The sequence below is a fragment of the Mytilus californianus genome, unplaced genomic scaffold (assembly GCF_021869535.1).
Source record: "Mytilus californianus isolate M0D057914Y unplaced genomic scaffold, xbMytCali1.0.p SCAF_8, whole genome shotgun sequence".
Taxonomy (NCBI): Eukaryota; Metazoa; Mollusca; class Bivalvia; order Mytilida; family Mytilidae; genus Mytilus; species Mytilus californianus.
In genome coordinates, this window is record NW_026262734.1 from 30537629 (window position 1) to 30556687 (window position 19059).

The 19059-nt window shown below is 31.5% G+C and overlaps 1 long non-coding RNA gene across 1 annotated transcript; it reads left to right on the plus strand.

Moving 5' to 3' along the window:
* The first annotated feature begins 633 nt into the window (after positions 1–633).
* LOC127712598 (uncharacterized) lies at positions 634–13124 on the plus strand. Its single transcript, XR_007987177.1, has 4 exons — positions 634–800; positions 2004–2216; positions 8907–9019; positions 12373–13124. It is a non-coding gene; the product is annotated as an uncharacterized LOC127712598 (long non-coding RNA).
* Positions 13125–19059: the final 5935 nt, after the last annotated feature.

The window sequence follows — 19059 nt, forward strand, 5'->3', positions numbered from 1 at the left end:
GTCCTCCTTCGCCTCTCTTTTTCTAACCCTTAACTTATTCTAAAAGTTCTACCTTAGAAATGATGCTGACAGTTCTTACGTAGAACAAATCTAAGATACAGCTGTTCTAGAACTGTTTAGAACCGTTTTATCAGGGTATTATTGGTTTTCAGATCAGAAGTTTTGAAGATATCGTTTCAATATATGCAAAACCAGGGAATGTTTCATGTATAGCATGATAACGTATGTTTTCATCAATACTTTTGAACTATGCACACACATGTTTTAATCTACTTATTCGCACGCACGCAATTTATTAAGTATCAATTTTATGTATAATTTCATTTTTTGTCGAAGAGATGTCATGGGCTATGGGTGCAGCTGCTTTTGTGCGGACTCATGCTAATTGAGATTTGATTTGAAAGATATTGAGATTCAATGGTATTTTGTTAATAATTTGTGATATATCGGGTGATTTTTATAGAAAGGTTAAAATAATAACGGCTTATTTTTTTCATTTTTACAAGTGAAGTTAATGTGTGTACTGTTCATTTGACCCACTCCTTTTTTAGAGATGGCTAGTTTCGTAAATTGAACTTTATTCTTGATTTGTTATATGTCGTCATCCTGCTATAGTTTGTCATTGCAGGTAGACAAGAAAAACTGTTATTCAGTACTTACAATAATGTGAAAGAGATAGATTTGGATACAGGAGTAGTGAAAATACTTGCCAATCAAACCGGTTACGTTCTGTCTATAGCTTATGATACAAAAGAAAGATATGTGTATGTTCCAAGAATTAGTTACGATGATATAGTAAGGTATAATCATTTGATTAGTTTTTAGTACTATGATCTATAAACTTTATTCAATTGTCGTTTTTTTGGACATTATTATATTTTACCACAAATTACCTATATTTGTAGAATAACCACTCCAAGAATGCAAACATAGAAAAATATTTAACGAGTGATCGAACATCCGTTTAATCACAAATGCGCATATCGGATGAATTAATGGTCAGTGTTGTTTGGTCACAAGTTGAATATTTTTCAATGTTTGGATTAGTTATTCTTTTTATCACATCGACTATGATTTTTTTTGAAGTAAAGAATACAAGGAACCATACCTTTTTATTACGCATTCTCAATTCGTTTTGATGTAACGTCAACGACAACGTCTTGACCACACCTATCGCTGTATAACGTCAGAGGAGTGACATTACCGGATTTATTTCAAATGTGAGATTCACGAATTTTTTTGACTGAGAAATTATGATATTTCATTGCAACTAATGAAATAAAGTGTTTAAAATCAAAAACAAATATTTTGCTTTTTTTTTTGTTTGTTGTTTGCCAACACAAGACAATTTTCGAAATTTATAAAAGATAGCAGATAATTATATATATTTTTTTATCTATACAAACTTAACAGCAAGAGGAGTATTATTAATATTATATCATGTTTGAAGTTGGCAGCTACTAAAGTATAATAACTTCAAGAAATGCATGTTACCCTCTGTGTCTTTTTTTTTTGTCAGGTTTGTGTTGCTCAATATTTTGTTTTCTGTGTGATGTTGTGTTATATGTACTTGTCTTTTCTCGTTTTTATTTTGCCCTTGGTGGTTTCTCTTCTTATTTACATTTTGATTTTCAATTACCCCCAGAGGATACTCTCTATCTCTTTACATCTTGCAACGAACAAAAAGACAAAAGACAAGCACGAAAGTAAAAACCAAACAGCATCGTCTGTTTGTTTATTAGATCTCGCAGTTCAGAACAGGTGTGATGAAATTGGATACAAAGCAAAGGAAATTGTGGCTTTTTGTAATCTCAGTATAATTCCTCTTGGAAATAAACTGTTGTATAATAACATTATAAATATAGATTACCAAAATGAAATTGAACAATATGAACTTGATATTAAAAAAAGAACCATATGTATTTTAATACGACCGAAGATCAACTCTGATTAAAAAATTTCGAAAACAAATAGGAAAAGTGTTGTTTTTTTTCATTCTTTAGATTCCCTTATCCAAACGCACATTCTGTAAAGTTTGAAACTGCTGTCCAGGCAAATAATCCAGTCGGTGTAGCATTTGACTCAATAAACAGTCATTTATACTGGACACAAATCAGCACAGGAAAGATAATGAGATGTAACTCAGATGGATCTAATGTAACAACTATTATAAATGAAACAGAACCTATTGGAATTGCACTCGGCATACAGAATAGGTTTGTTGAATTAGTAATTTGTGTGTTTACTCAAACATGTATATAGCGCAGCCTGACTTTAATGATATAGCTGCAAACACCAAATTGGATTCTTTTTATATATTTGGCTGTTCAAACATGATATGTTTCCAAAATATGCCACATCATTTTTATGAAAAATTGATTGTAGTGTTGTGCTTAAGGCATGTTAAAAAATACAACGACAGTGCTCGGTTGAATCAGAACATGTGATTGTTCCATTCAATTATGTTTAGAGGCTAACAAAGCACTAATAATATGTTTATAAAGTCTGTACAAATAATAATTTGTTCAAAATTACAATGTTTGAACAACAAACATAATGTAAGAATGTATCAGGTATAGATGTATCCAGTCAATTCCCTTTAAGTCCATACTGAGCAAGATTCGTGGATGAATTTCCAACAAAGTGTTCACTTGCTGCTTACATCCGCGTCATTTGATGTCTAGTGGATAATTGACATTTTACTTATCATGCCACTTATTCTTATTTTTATATAGGAAAACATATTTGTATAGTATGATAGTAACACGCATTGAACTAACATAGCATTTTGAAACATGAAATCGTTTTACATAAATTCTGAAAAAATCTACAATTTTACTCATTTTTATGATATTTCAAATTTGAAAGTGTCGATCGAATTCAATCTGAATGTTCAAAATAATTTTGAGTGACTATTTGAGTATCGTCTCATTGATACGTAAGAGGATATTTACACAAAGCATTGATGACAACCGGCTTTGTCTTATTTATTTATTGTTTGTAGAAAAAACTATATCTTTATTAAACCTCTCAATAATGAATTAAGCAACTGCAGTAGTTTTCCGATGATTTTAATCTGATAACTCGATAAAAACCGTAGTTTTGATTTCAGCCGTTGATCCTCCTAAATATGTTGGAGCAGCTTTTGTGTATAAATCTCACCCCTGTTAATGACGACCGTTTTGTGCGAACATGTACGAAGGTTACATATTAATTGGGATATGCAAACGACAAATGATGGAGCGGAGGAATTATTACTGCTGAGAAATTGGGAAGCTAACAATAGAAAGTTTAAATGAAGCGGGGGTTTATATTGATGCACATTTCCGTCAGTCCATCTGTCCGTCTTCTGACACTTTTATTTTTTATCATAATGATATGAACCATTAAATAGAGGTCAATTTTCAATTTTGACGTTTGAGTCATTTAACAATAATTCTCCTTGATTATTTCAAAAATTAAAATATTTCGGTTCTTGATCATTAAAGTACAACTAAATCTTAAGAAATTGATTTAGAACTTAAATACAATATCACACATATCTCTTCAAAGACACATGGCTGATAATTCAGTACGCCTGATGCGTATTTCTTCTATATGGTCAGTGGTGCTCAAGTCAAAACAGTTGGATGATCGAATAATACACGAATTTGAAGAGCTTTGAAAACAAATTCTAGCTGTCGTTATAAATTTGTCAGCTTCATTTACACTTAACAATGGCACAATTTGTATTTTTGAATTAGCCTTCTATAAGAAAAAAAATGTTTAGGTATGACAGGAATGCTAAATGTTAACTTTTTGGTAACGATGTATGTGGGTTTTTTTAATTAATATATTTATTTATCTATTTTTGTTTCATGTTGTTCAATCATGGATTTATTAATTGATTAGTTAATTATTTGTTTATCTATTTTATTAATCAATATTTATTTATTTACGTATTTATTTATTTATTTATTTATTCATCTATTCAGTTTTTTATTTCAGTAATTAATAAATACAATTATAAGAGAGAAGACGTTATCAAAGTTAAAATATATTATTTTGGCGAAGTAAGATCATGGCTTCTGTCGGTTACCAACCCACAAACAAAGGGTCTTTGGGCAACCGTAAATTAGATGCAAATAAAATAGATAAATAAAATTCAAAATTCAAATAAAAACTAAAATGAAATGAAATTTTGAAATAATGGGGTGCTGAATTGAACCCTGGCAACAGATATCCAAAATCAACATGAGAAACTACGTTTGAGGTGGAAATGAAGATTACATGGATTAATGTTCTAAATTAAATAATAATACACTGATAAATCAAGTTCATCGGTACTGGTGCAGCCTATAAAATCCGCCACTAAACAAGTTCAAAAACATTACCATACACTGAGATTCGATATAACTCTGATTGTAATATTCTGCAATAACAAGAATCTGACCGCAGTAACTACTAACTAACAGATTCCCGAAGCCAATAACCTACTTCGCCGTTTTGTGGACAATACATGGATGCAAATTGATAATAGCATAACTGGATAATAAATAGGTGAAAATTGATAATAGCATAACCGAAGTTGTAACGTGAATGAAATTAGATATCTTTCAATATCTGACAAATAAACTATTCCTTCTCACTGTAGTTTGGTTCAATCACTTATTTGAAATCTTGTTCTTGTATTGCAATCTTGGTAACATTGGAACCAAGCAAATTTGACTAAGGTAATAAATCTTGGAGAAAATCAATATCGCTTATAAGTTAAGTCCTATCGTATAGAACGCTTTGTCCGATGTCATGTCCATTTTAGTTGATTGCTTAACATTGCGGGGTTCTTCGAGAATGAGCATACGATTAGTTTATCTCTTTACTTTTTTGATAACAGATGAAGATATTTGACTTGCCAACTGTTATGTTAGTAATCTGATATATGGTTAATACTTTTTATATTACCAATGACTGAATTCGACTTTTACCATATGAAAATATAAAAACTAGAAGATCTGTCATGAATGTCAATGAGGCAACTATTCGCCTAAAACTTAATGGCGTGGGCGTAAACAGCTATAGGATACCGTACAGCCTTCAACATTGCACATAGTCCATACAGTATAATAGCAATAAAAGGCCCCGGCAACAATTCAAACAAGAAAACAAGATCATGTTTAAGTATAAATCAATTGAAACGTAAAACAAGTATAATAGACTGCGACAAACAACAAGTTTGTGAGAACTAAGCCCTCCCGTAACCGGGGACAGTGGTTAACAACACAACATAAAACAAAGTTGAGGTAGGTTTGACTCATCAGATCGACACAAAACACAATAAACAACTACAAATAGACTAAAGACACCAAGTACCCAACTAAGAGTACTCGCAGTTACTGAAAGCTAGTTCAAAGCCAATTAAAACTAGTAAATGAATCATGTTTCCCAGACAAAAACTTTTTAAACTGAGATGCAGCTAAGACCCCCCAAAATTTGACTCTAAAAAAATAGCCGATGGAATATTTGCCGTCTTTAGGGCGCTCGTCAATACGACATTAAAACTGGTATCGTGTAACATTTTGTTTTGTTTGTTTAATTTAGTTTTTGTTTTTTGTTTTGTTTTTGTTTTTGTTTTATTGCATATCATGCGTATGACGTTCGACAACAATTATTATCCCAAATCATTTATGACTGCTTACAAAAACGAATATTCTCTAATATACGTATATACATAAAATTCCATGTATAACTGTTCACAGTATTTAACCCAATTTCGTTGTTTCTATTTCAGATAACAAATTCGTACTAATTAGCAGTTTTATAGTCTGAGATATACGCTACTATTAAATCTAAACCACAAAAGCAATAAAATCATTTTATCACCTAACTTATTTGAACTTTTCTTGACTTCTGTAATGATATAAATAAGATTTAAGAAAACCATTAACCCAGACAATTAACTCGCTTAGGCTGTAAATTTATATCAACAAAGATCTACACATCTGGTGATAAAGTTCGTAAACGTAACTTGCAGAATAATGTATACTTAGGCTATTTCTTCTCTATTCGTTATTGATGTTAATTAAAAGACTATTTTTTTTTTTTTTAACAAAACAACTAAACTAAAATTCTCTAATATAAATTTAAGGAGATGTGGTATGATTGCCAGTGAGACAACTATCCACTAAAGTTCAAATGAAGTAAATGTAAGCAATTATATGCAACCTTACGGCCTTCAACAATGAGAAAAACCCATACCGTTTAGTCAGCTATTAGAGGCCCCGACATGAAAAATATAAAACAATTCAATTGAGAAAACTAACGGCATAATTTATAACAAAACAGTTTACGAAAAACAAATATGACAGACATAAACCAACGATGCCTTTTTCCAAGTATAGTAGTAAAACTATCTTGCCTTGCTGATCAATTTTCTAAAATTTGAGACTAATGGAAACATTGTTATCTGTAAAACTAATATCAATTGACTTTAACGTTGATAATGCGCAAGTGGATTGATAGCTACTAGTTCCACTCATATGAAAAATCCAATAAAGCTAGTCTAAACAAGTCCCGAAAAAACAATAAAGATTCGTTACTTGAACGGCAAACAGATGGCAATAAAATTTTCAGCTTATGTAAATATTTGATAATTATAGCAATCATGAAAATCAACATTTGATTATCTTGTCCATTACATGTAGCATTTTATTTTTCTGGGCACGATTAAAACGTACGGAAAAAAGCTGTGTGAGTAATGACGGTTTATTCTAGTGCAAGAGCCATAGTTTTGATCACATTATTTATACATAATACAGACAGGGAATGAATGATTTGTTGTGGTCATGGTACATGAATAATAGCCATAGATCTAAATCAACTGGTCCCCAATTACAAGACTGTGAAATTACTTTCTATAACCGAAACAGCTCGTTTCCAACTTATGACCTGAACCCATCTAGCTCCAAGTCTTATTTGCTCATATATTGGATGAGCTCTCTTGCCTAATTCAAATTGGTTGTTAAATAAATATCTATATAAAAATGCATCAGTTTACTTACTGATATAATTGATATTTACGGTGATGAATTTTTATATAGCTGCGAGATACCATTTATTTTTATATTTATATATACTTTGCATAAATAGTGCAGAACTAGTTTCTGAAATTAGTGAAATGGTTCTCTCTTTTATAAAGACGACAGATGAAAATAAATCAAATTTAGGTATACTTGTGGTGAGAATGATATAATTAGAATAATTGTAAAAATTCCTTCGTGATATGTACACATACTAAAAATGCTTTGAATATAAAATTACTTGCGGGACTATACCTCCTCAGTGTGATTATAAAATAAATCAATGTTGAAATGTTTTTTGTTTATCTTAATCAGGATGAGATATATAGATAAGAAACCAATAAATAAATCAATCTTATTCTATTCTTATTCGTGGTATGGTCTTTGATAGTAAAAGCAATCCGGATCAATATAGTATTCGCCATTTAGAATCGTTTTCCTTATTATGCTCGAAATGTTACTACTTAAATCATTGTTAAAGCTAAAAATGTCCTGTACTGAATTAGCTACATTAAAATTAAAGAATAAAAGATGTGCCTGTTTTATTGATGTATTTAGATAAGGCATACTGCCACTTCTCTGACTGACATACATATAGATGGTCCTGCTGATGAATGAAATAATCCTGCATAACAAATTTTCGGTTTCTGTTTCAGATGCGTAGCTATTTTGACATCACAGGTGGCTAAAGCAGTTTTCTTTACCCCAATTATAACACCTCTTTCAACGCCTTTTCTACTTAGGCATCAACCTTCCAATAAATGTCATTATAAACAAATATAATTAAATAATATACATTTTATACTTCAAATAAACATTAAAATGTGTGCAATGCAATTTGGATAACCGAAAAAAAAAACAATTGGTTATAAAGACATTACAACGAAATATGAATGAATATTATTTGAAATAAATATTAATATATATCAGAAACATATTGTATTATATGTCTCTGTATATATGCAACGCAATTTGGCTGACCGAAAAACAATCGGTTATAAAGACATCACTGTAGCTGTCATTTAAAAAAAAAGTTATCAACTAATTTTCTTTAACGGATGCTCAACTTTGAAATATAATTTACGGTTTACTGCTGTCCTAAACACGATAAAGAACAATAAATGGTACCATAATTAATTGCATTTGATGGTGTTAATGTCACACAAGGCAACCCCATTATTAAATAATAGTTAACATACCTGATAATGGAACAGTACCATTATAATCTGCATTACAAAATGTAAATTGAATAGAAATACCTGGAATCGTGTTTTCATTATTTAATACCTCGATAAAGATACAAAAATATTAATGTAACTGGAATTAAAAACTATGTGAATCAAACATTTATTATACAATCCAACATAAATTAAAATAAATTCGCTCGTATTATAATTACTTTAGTCAAGGATGTGTATACTATATATAAATCCTTGCTTTAGTAAATTGTCCACTAATGTATAAATTATCAAATTGAATGTGACCGATTTTTATAATTAATTAATCAATAATCTGTTGAAATTTAAAAATTAATAAGATAAGTATTTACAATAACTAAACAATCTGACGTTAGATATATTCAGTTACTTCCTAGCAGACCGGGCATTCAGAATAGTGTGAGGAGTGCTATAGCTGTTAAAATTGATATGCCGTGTAATCGAATTAAGACATGCGCGTTACATTGACCTGTGCATGAACTGTCGCAAGTCTTGCCTTCCTCTGATAACGCGATTGAACGGTCAAGCCCTTTAAATCGAATTATTTACTAAGCTATCTATTTTGTAATAAATACATTTTGTTTCTGAGTTCGTTTTCAATATGTGGCAATAAACTTTGCTTATAAATTGTTAGATGGATTTATTATGGTCAAGAAAACAGTAATAGATTACACAGAGTGACATTCGATGGAAAGGAAAAACGGGTCGTAAGAAACCAGACATCGCGTGTGATAGGTATACATTCAGGTATGTCATCCATAGAAATGTAATTGAATTGAAAATGGTATAAATTAGTGTGATCATGTTGTATCTGAGTAATGAAATGAAATAACGATGAAACTAATAATGCTGCCTTTGACAATATACACCAACTATATATTCTGAAACACTGTACCTATATAGTACACACGACATATACATATTATTCAGTTAACCTGAATTCTGTGAATACTTTATTTGTTGATGTTTACCTTCTTTCTGAAGTCTGGTTATATAGAGACAATTTTTAAACTATACATTTATAAAACGTTTTAATTTTTTTTAAATCAAAAAGATTAACCGATTACGTCTTTACTGCATCTAATTTAATCCGATTTACAGCTGCATTTGATAAAGTGTAAGTGCTTTTTACTTTTCGGTCCGTGAAATTTGAGTTCATTCGCTCTCTTGTTATGATAGCTTGAAACACCACCCTCCCCCCAAAAAAACTAGATTTTTATTCCACTTTTATTTTTAAATCCTAGAAGTTGTTTTTTAAAAGGTGTATAGATTTAGGTTGTATTTAGGAAAAAGGTTTAAGGGAAATTGTCCATTTGTTCCCATACATTTAGTTACCGAATATACCACAATGTCAAATATATTGCGTGTTTAGCTGGAAACGAAATTATTTGAACTGATTTGAGATGAACATCACAAGGACTGTGACTGATGAATTAAGCTAAACATTCAACAGACTGTAACAATCTTTACACAACCGGTGTTTAGTGGAGTCCGTGTTTCTCAGTCTTTAGTTTTCTATGTGGTGTTTTGTATAATAGTGTTTGTCCTTTCATCCATTTTAGCATTTTGTCAAGGCTTTGTCAGTTTCTCTTCGACTTATGCGTTTTGAATATCCCTTTAAATAGGTACTTTCCGTCCCTTTTGTTTTACAGAAGATCTATTAAATTTGGTAAAAGATTGATCTAATATTATAAGGATAACGTCCAACGGCCAATATGCGTATATTTTCTGGTCATATAATCAAGAGCAAGCATACTCTGATACATTATTCTTTCCCCCGCACTACTTCAATTTTTGTTTTACATTTAACCACGTAAAATGACAGTATTTGTAAGATTTCTTTTCAATTGTTCAATTGTTAAAGTTATCCCTTTGCTGTGATCTAGATCTTGTCATCAGGGACAGAATTCAACTGATACCTGTGCTAGGGAACCGTCTTGACCATGTAGTAAGAAAAGAGTCCTCATTTTGAAAAACATCATTGTGACTATGAGTTGAGAGACAACAATTGAGCGTTGTTCTTTTACTTTTGTTTTTCTTTAAGCACCGCATCCTTTGTTTTTTAATTTTAAGACTGCCAACTTCTCAATCATACAGACATTTTTTACTGCAACATAGGTGGAGACTTACATATTTGGTCAGAGTCCCGGCGTGGTTTGATATCATAAATTGTTAAATATTTCTGAAAATATTTAAGATAGCCACCCAATAAGTCTGATATATATTTTATTGGCCACGATAACACATTTCCATGATGATACCAATTGTGTTGTGTGCGTGACCTTTATCAATACTCTTTTGTCAACTAACAGTTTGACATAGCTTTTCAAACTATTTTGTTTTTACTGTTAAGCGTTTATAAGTTTATAAGTACCTTCCAGGAACCTCGTTTAATGATATTTATGAAGGATTTTCATTTACCCATACGTTTACAATTATTCATCAAACAGTTTTGATAGAAAGAGTGAAATGTAAATTATCATTTTTACCATGGGATTCTTTAATCCTTATCTATCTGTGCTTCTGGTGATCCACCAAATTAAGCCTTTATAGACACAACGAAGATATTTATGCACACCTAGACATCTAAGCCTTCCTAGTTGGATCCCTGTGTAAAATGTTCAGAACGCCTTGTCAAATAACGGTCCGGGTAGCAGCCTAAAGCCTTCCATACATTAATAGTTTGTAGTCTTGTTTTGGAGAGGTTCTTTCGTTAGCAATCGTTGTGAATTTCACAACTGATTTGTAGTTTCCATGGTTACAGCACCAATTTAGAAAATTTCAAACTTTATCAGCACTTATTGGCATTGCAGGTCTCACACCCATAAGGTTAAATTAAGTCTATAACCCTGTGTTTGCCAAGTTTTTTCACTGGTAACGGAGGCAACTTTTAATTTTTTTTTTCTCGATCTTTACAGATCTATATTTATAATAATCTTTAAAAAATTGCAACATGTGTTTTCAAAAAGGGTATGATGCAAAACCTTCCTCGGAAAATGCCACTGTATTTTTTGGTTTGCTTGATTGTCAAAATCGAACTCAGTGAAATCCGTAACTTAATGGACACCAACATCGGGTAATTACTTGACGGGTGAGGCATACTAAAGTTATTGAATAAAAATAACATTAAATCTGATATGGTTTTACCTAATTGAATTGATCATTACAGTTTTTGACCGTTCTTTTTACTTTTGTTTTTTTTTAAAGAAAACCAGGCTAGTTTTCGGATATGCAGTAACGTCCCTCATAAATGCGATTCATTTTTTCTATCTTCATTTTCATATAATTTGTTAAACGAACGATTTTATACAATTACAATTGTTATGCATCTATTGTATTTTTTATGATCGGTGAAAGTAAAATAATTTGCAAATCTTTGTTACTTATATTACCCTGTCTTAATTCATGTTAGGTGGTGTATTTGGTCTGCAGCATAAATCCATTCAAATATACCTATTTGCAAGGTATAAACTTAACATGTTAAATCTTTTTATATTCGATAACCACTTTAACCAAAAAATAAACAACATTCGTAAAACTTCATTCCAAGATAGTAACTTCATTAATCGAGAAAAAATGCATTTTCCACTTTTAAAGAATTGACAAGAGCAATTTAATACCATTGTCATATGTTTTTTGTTTGATGATATGAAAACCAAAATATGAAACACTTCATATTTGGTATCAAAATATCATGAACTGGAAAACGACAACACGTTCTCCTTTTTTTTTTTCAAACGAAAAAACCCAAATTGACGCATATATAAAAACTACAATGTTGGAAGTGAAAAATGAGCCAGCAGAAGAAAGATACAACTCAAAGACAACTAGGATGAATGCAAAATAAAAAGACGGCATACATGTATATCAAGACAAACAACTTAACGTAACAAAAATACTTCGCGTCAAGCATAAACAATACACGATACAATACACAATAGATTTGCTAATTAGGAACACAATACTTTTCGAACCGAATAGTTATTAGTTAATCATACCGACAAAACTTTATAATGAGCATAATAACCCATTTTTGCAGAAATACAACAAATAAATTTTATTTTTCAATGACAATGCTAGTTATCTGATAAATATTTTAGATTTTGTTGACAAGCGAGTTTATTGGATGGAATATGACACGGGTGATTTGAAATCTGCATGGTATAATGGAAACGATGTTAAAACGGTGATAAGCACAAATGTGCGAAATAAGAACCGGAACATTGATATCGATGGTGATTACATATTCTACTCAAGCTATGATCAAATACTAAAAATACAGAAATCGTCAGGACAAAGCCCAACTGTTGTGCACACAGATATCGGGCAGATTTATGGTGTTGTGTTTTATAGACAAGAAGGTAAGAACATGTAAATAAATAAAAGATATTTTTAAACATATCATTAGATAACATAAGTTAACAAAAAATAAAATGAATTGTTTACGATAATTTATAATTCAACTCATGTAATTTTGTAATCCAATTTATGCATGTTAAAAGACAAAAATAGAGAAAAATACAATCGACAAATTGGTAGACGTATATAAGACTGTTTTTATACTTTATTCTGTCATTGTTGTTTCTTTATTTAATATTGGAATTGTTACTGCTGTTATAATATGCAATCATGAAACTAATGATAGGTCCAAGTTGTTGTTTAGTATTGTTAAAAGAATGCAAAGAATACATTTGTTATATACGTGTTAACATAAATGACCTTGTTTCATAGTATTACTGTATAACGGTCTAAAACCATTCTAACTGAATGTATAAAGAGATCAATGTATCGTTTAAATGTTACTTGCTACTTCTGTTTGTTCTACTAGTAGAAATAAACTAACGCTTTCAAGCTTTTCTCATGGAGAACAAAATGCTTTGCTTATTATATCAATGTTTGTTGATATACTATGTATTGTTGCTTTTTATTTTATACGATTTTAATTTATCAACAAATGTGTTTGTAATGTTGTACATTCAACGTAAATTCAAATTATCTTATGTTTGAAAAGGATTTTTCCATTAATTTAAAAAAAAATAAACATGTGATATATCGGTGAAGTTTAAGATCCTGGTTTTATTTTAGATTATTCCAACCATAAATCCTTATGTTAATTTAGCTTGTAGTAATAGATGTAAGAAAGTTTTTATCGATAAACAAGAAAACGGCTTGAAGAATCGGAACACTTTATTGATACGATGTCGTCTGTTTATATTTGGAAATTATATAATTGTTTTAAGCTGAAAAGTTTTCAGTCATACTATTTACCGTTTTTTATATTATATCGAATGATGGTGATTTTATTGTTATATTACAGGGAACGGAAACGCATTAAATCATTGATATCATCATTACAACTGGTGGAATGTTAGTCCGCGGGGGAATCATCAACTCAAAAGTCCGTGCTTCTGTACTGACATGATTTTTAACTACCTTTTCTTAAATTCACCTTTGATAAATTAAGAATGTTTTAAGAAAAAAAGTAAAATAACAAAAATACCGAACTCCAAGGAAAACAGAAAGTACATTATCAAATGGCAAAATCAAAAGCTCAAACGCATCAAACGAATGGAAAACAACTGTCATATTTCTGACTTGGTACAGGCATTTCCTTATGCAGAAAATGGTGGATTAAACCTTGTTTTATAGCTAGCTTAATATCTCACTTTTATGAAAGTCGCGTAAAGTTCCATTATATTGACAACAATGTGTGAACAAACTACGGTTCTAACTCACTCAGACAAAGTTGATCTTAGATGAATTTGGCTATTTGTAAGGTTCCTTTTGATCATATAGCTCTTCTGTTTAGTTCTGTACATCCTTTCAAATGTTTGGGTTTCAGCGTTCCTGATGAAGGTAAATCCTGGGAAGGGCTTCTGACGAACGAAGCTTCGGGAAATCACTCAACTATCTGAAAAACAATTTTGCTCCAGGACTTTGTCAGCAACCAGATCTTTTGTGGAAAGTATATCTGCTGACAAGCCACTACGCTCAACTTAAACAACACAGATGATCAAAAGAATGACAAAGCGAAGCTTCATCTGTCGGCATATGCGTGGCAGTCGAAGAGCCCCCGCGTGACAGTAGCTACTGAGATTAAGGTGTTGAGTTGAGGCTGGAGATGTTAAATGACAATGCTTAGAAAATAAATGAAAATTTTGAATGACAAGTGAAATATTTCAAAAGGTTTATTGTTGAGTTCTTTCACCTGTCGTTGAAATATTGAAGGTGAATCATGAGGTGGGGTTGGACGGTGGTTAATTTGGAGAAGAGGCTTGAAAAAACTGTTTACACAAGGAGCAATTAACTAAGACTGTGATCCAATCGTTTCCCACGTGACACATACTTCGAAACTTGAAGCACGCAACTTTATCTGACCTGTTTATGTTTGTGTGAGCTAAGTTTTAGGATGCCTGGCATTATACAGTTAAAACTTCTCTGAAAATTGCATTCAAACAAATACAACGTTAACAGTAGCATAGCATACAAACCATGTATTGAGTGAGTCTTGAGTATTTTGGCATAATTGATTATATGTAATGTAAGAATGAGTCAGGTCACTAAATCCCTACAATTTAATATTAGATGGAATCGTATCAAAGCTTTTTGGCATAATTGATAATATGTAATGTAAAAATTTGTCAGTTCACTTAATCCCTACGGTATTAACTTAATGTAGTTTTCCTTGTTAAAGCGTAGAACTAAATGTCCAATTTAAGTTGTATGTTCGACAATAATAAACAGATGTATATAATTATGTTGATTATTTGATATTTCAGGTCAGATGGATTAGTACAAACCTGACCAATAGTCAGCTGAAGATATTTTCAAAAGGGACGATTTACATTTACATATATCACCTTGGCACATTTGAAAAAAAACTAATGGGATTGTAATGTGTATTTGAAAAAGAAAACAAATTAAACTTAAAATTCTTAAAGTAATGAAAGGAAATGGAAAGCAATAATTTTAAACAAGCGGAAAACATAGACAGTTGGAAAATACAATCGTTATATTAAAACGGACAATGCCATCGTTGCTGTGTCACGACGTTGATAGTATATTATTACATTGTAGTACACTCACAACATTAATTCATCGTTATCTCTTCTATTACCGAACATGTCTAGAACTTTACGGACAAATGCATAAACATGATCCCGTCCCGTCGAATTTTAACTAATGATGACAACCGGCATGATAATCCGGTCTTATATTGTATGTTGGTAGCCCTAACAATGAAACCAGTTTGAAAGAAGGCCTCGCAATGAAACCAGTTTGGAAGAAGCCTTTACAATGAAACCAGTTTGGAAGAAGTTAATATAAATAAGAAAATTTTAAAAGTCAAACATTCAACCATTTTCGACCAAATGTGCTTCAAATGGTGTTCCTATGATTTGATTTTTTTTTCAAGTTAACACTGTTGACATTCTATATTTCAATCAAAAATAGATGAATCGTGTCCCAAAAAAGAAATCGCTTAGCACTAGTCCTGATTGTATTACAGGAGTTTGTTTATTGAACGAAACATATTGGAAAAGGTTTAAAAATAAGATAAGGTGAAAAGTCGGACATGGTCAATAAAATTTCGGGATTTCCCAAGGGGTCACAATTCAGTTACCGAAATAGATCAGTTGACATTTACAGTTTAAAAATATTTATCAGAGTATGGTTGTAAATGAAACAATCATCTACAGAAGTTTACTAAACTGTTTATTGTGCTTCATTCAATAACAAAAATTCTGCTAGGCCACGCCAATATAATTCCTTGTTCAACGGACCCGCCCGCACATATTTTTTTCTAAACGGAAAAAAAATATTTTTAAATATTCCCGCTTCCCGCATCCGGTGAAGAAATCGTGTTTATTTCCCTCGCCGGTATTTTTGTAAACATTAAAAAAAGCGATCGCCAGAGCGTTTTAGTCAACGTCAAATCGCGACCATTTAAACTGTTTCGAACATTACCACAGATTTTTTTTAACAAAGTCAAGGACTATTATTCACAAAATCATGCCGATTTTCGTTGTTAGAATAAAGGACTTAGAAATTTGAAGGAGATGTATTTGCTAATACAGACACCTTTAAGCAAAACTATTCATATCCGCTGCATTTTTATGCACCTGTCCTAAGTCGGGAGCCTGTTGTTCAGTAGTGGTCGTTTGGTGGTGTGGTTCATATGTGTTTCTTGCTTTGTTTATAGATAAGACCGTTGGTTTTCTTGTTTGAATTGTTTTACACTAGTCATTTTGATGCCCTTTATAGCTTGCTGTTCGGTATGAGCCAAGGCTCCGTGTTGAAAGCCGTACTTTGACCTAAAAATTTTAACTTTAAATAGATTGTGACTTGGATGGAGAGTTGTCTCATTGGTACTCATACCACATCTTATTTATATACAAAGTGACAAAATGACAAAGAATAAAAATGAGAACACCAAAACGACGGAGACACAGACAACAAAAATAACAATATAACAAACAAACTAAAAAGTACACACATCAACGAACAGCAAGAACCCCTAAAAACTGGGGGTGAACTCAGGTGTCCCGGAAGGATGAGTAGTTCCTGCTTCTTGCAAGACACCCACCGTCTTGCTAGTTATAAGTTATGTCCGGTGAAGGAGGAAAGACATCTATGACAATTCAATGGAGATCATTTAAGGCAGATGAAGTAATTATTCAATTATTCAGTTCAAGATCTGATGTCCTCAGAAAGTAATAGTAATGAAAGAAGTCATAAATATGCTGCAATTAAATGTGGGCATTACATGAAAAAAAAAACCACTTCAGCAGTTGATAAATAAGAGAAATGTCAAAGTACAAGTGTTAAATCAAGTTTCATACCATCTTAATTTGATCAATGTTGTCAGAACCTATGATATTATGTTTACAAAAAAAAAATATAATCGCTCGCCTTTACTTTTCGCCTCAAAAATGTGCAATTTAAATTTTTTTTTTTATTAAGATTTTCAAATCGCTCGCTCGCCCCAATTTCTGGAGTGGAAAAATCCGTAGAACAAGAAATTAAATTGGTGTGGCCCTATAGTGTTCTTTTATTTGTCTTTGTAAATTATAACCTTTACTGTTTAGTCCATTTTTGGTAATATTCCTACGTCGTGGCTCGGTACTTATACACCCCGCCATTGGTTTATTGTGCTATGGTCAATTTTTGTATTCCTGCCTTTCATTTTTGCTTATGTGTTTTGTCTATATGCCATTTTGTTTTTCTTTGTTGACATATTTGTTTGTTTTTACAGTAATTAAGATTATAACACAATGTTGACTGCTGTACACATATTTTTGACTTTTTTACCTATTATGTCAATATAATTGAATTTTCAGCGACTGTCATACAAGTGAGAGGTTTATCTAGCTATAAAACCAGGTTTAATCCACAATTTTCTACATAAGGAAATGCCTGTAACAAGTCAGGAATATGACAGTTGTTTCCATTCGTTTGATGTGTTTAAGCTTTTGATTTTGCCATTTGATAAGGGACTTTCCGTTTTGAATTTCCTTTGGAGTTCGGTATTTTTATTATTATACTTTTTAATTAACGAGTTTAATGTACCGGAATAACACATGGTTGGAAATTGTTTTAAATGATAGAATACTATCTATATTTTATATATCGTTTGGTCGTAAAAACTTTCTTAGGTCACATTATTTTATTCTAGTCTGTTTATGGGGCTTTTCTCAATTTATGGTTTTGGGTAGTCACTTTAGAATTTAAAAAAAGGTTTAGGCTATGTTCGTGAATATTTTCGATGCTCATATCAGCAAGTGTCATTGGAAGGATGAAGACAAAATAATAAATCATTCACAAATACTTTTAAAACTTAAAGCTGGCAGGTTTTTACCTGGAAATTTAACGCATTTTTTATTGAAAACGAGAAAACATATGATTCAAAAACATTATTTCATATTTGGGGAGAAAGAATATATTATTGAGATATTGCATGCTGTTTTATGCAAATAGTTTTGTTAAAAATCAAGAAATAAAAATATCACTTATACCCTTTTAACTATGGAAATTTTATATCCGTCATTCACATCCATTTTTTATGGTAACATTGATCAAGTTCAATTATTAGGACGTTTTGTTCAACAATAAATTGATAGTTTTGGTGTGACAAAAAGAAAAAGCACCTTGCGAAATGCTTTAATTTTACTTTCAGATATATTGATGATGTCCTATCATTGAATAACCCATATTTCAGCGAATACTTACATCTCATATATCCCAGTGAACTTGAAATTAAGGATACTACTGATACTAGAAGGACTGCTTCATACCTTGATCTTTTCCTCAATATTGACACAGATGGACGACTTCACACTAAAATTTATGACAAAAGGGACGATTTCAACTTCCAAATTATCAATTTCTCATTTCTCAGCAGTAACATACCCTCTGCCCCTTCGTATGGTGTTTACATATCTCAATTGATACGTTATGCTCGTGCATGTTCACACTATACGGACTTCATATACAGGAGTGTGCTCCTTACGCAGAAACTGCTCCAACAAAGTTATGAGGAGGAAAGATTAAAAATGACACTCCGTAAATTTTATGGACACCATCACGAATTGGTTATTCCATACGATGTGTCTTTGTCCAAACTAACTAAGGACATTTTTACCACGTCTTAGATTGTGCTTTGCCATTACGTCATCTGATCTTTTAAGTACCGACCGTGACCTATTCCCGATTGTGATTGTTTTTTTGAGTGTGAATTCGCATTGCTATAAGACGTGTCACGGTAGTTTGCTAACCAAAATTCATGTATT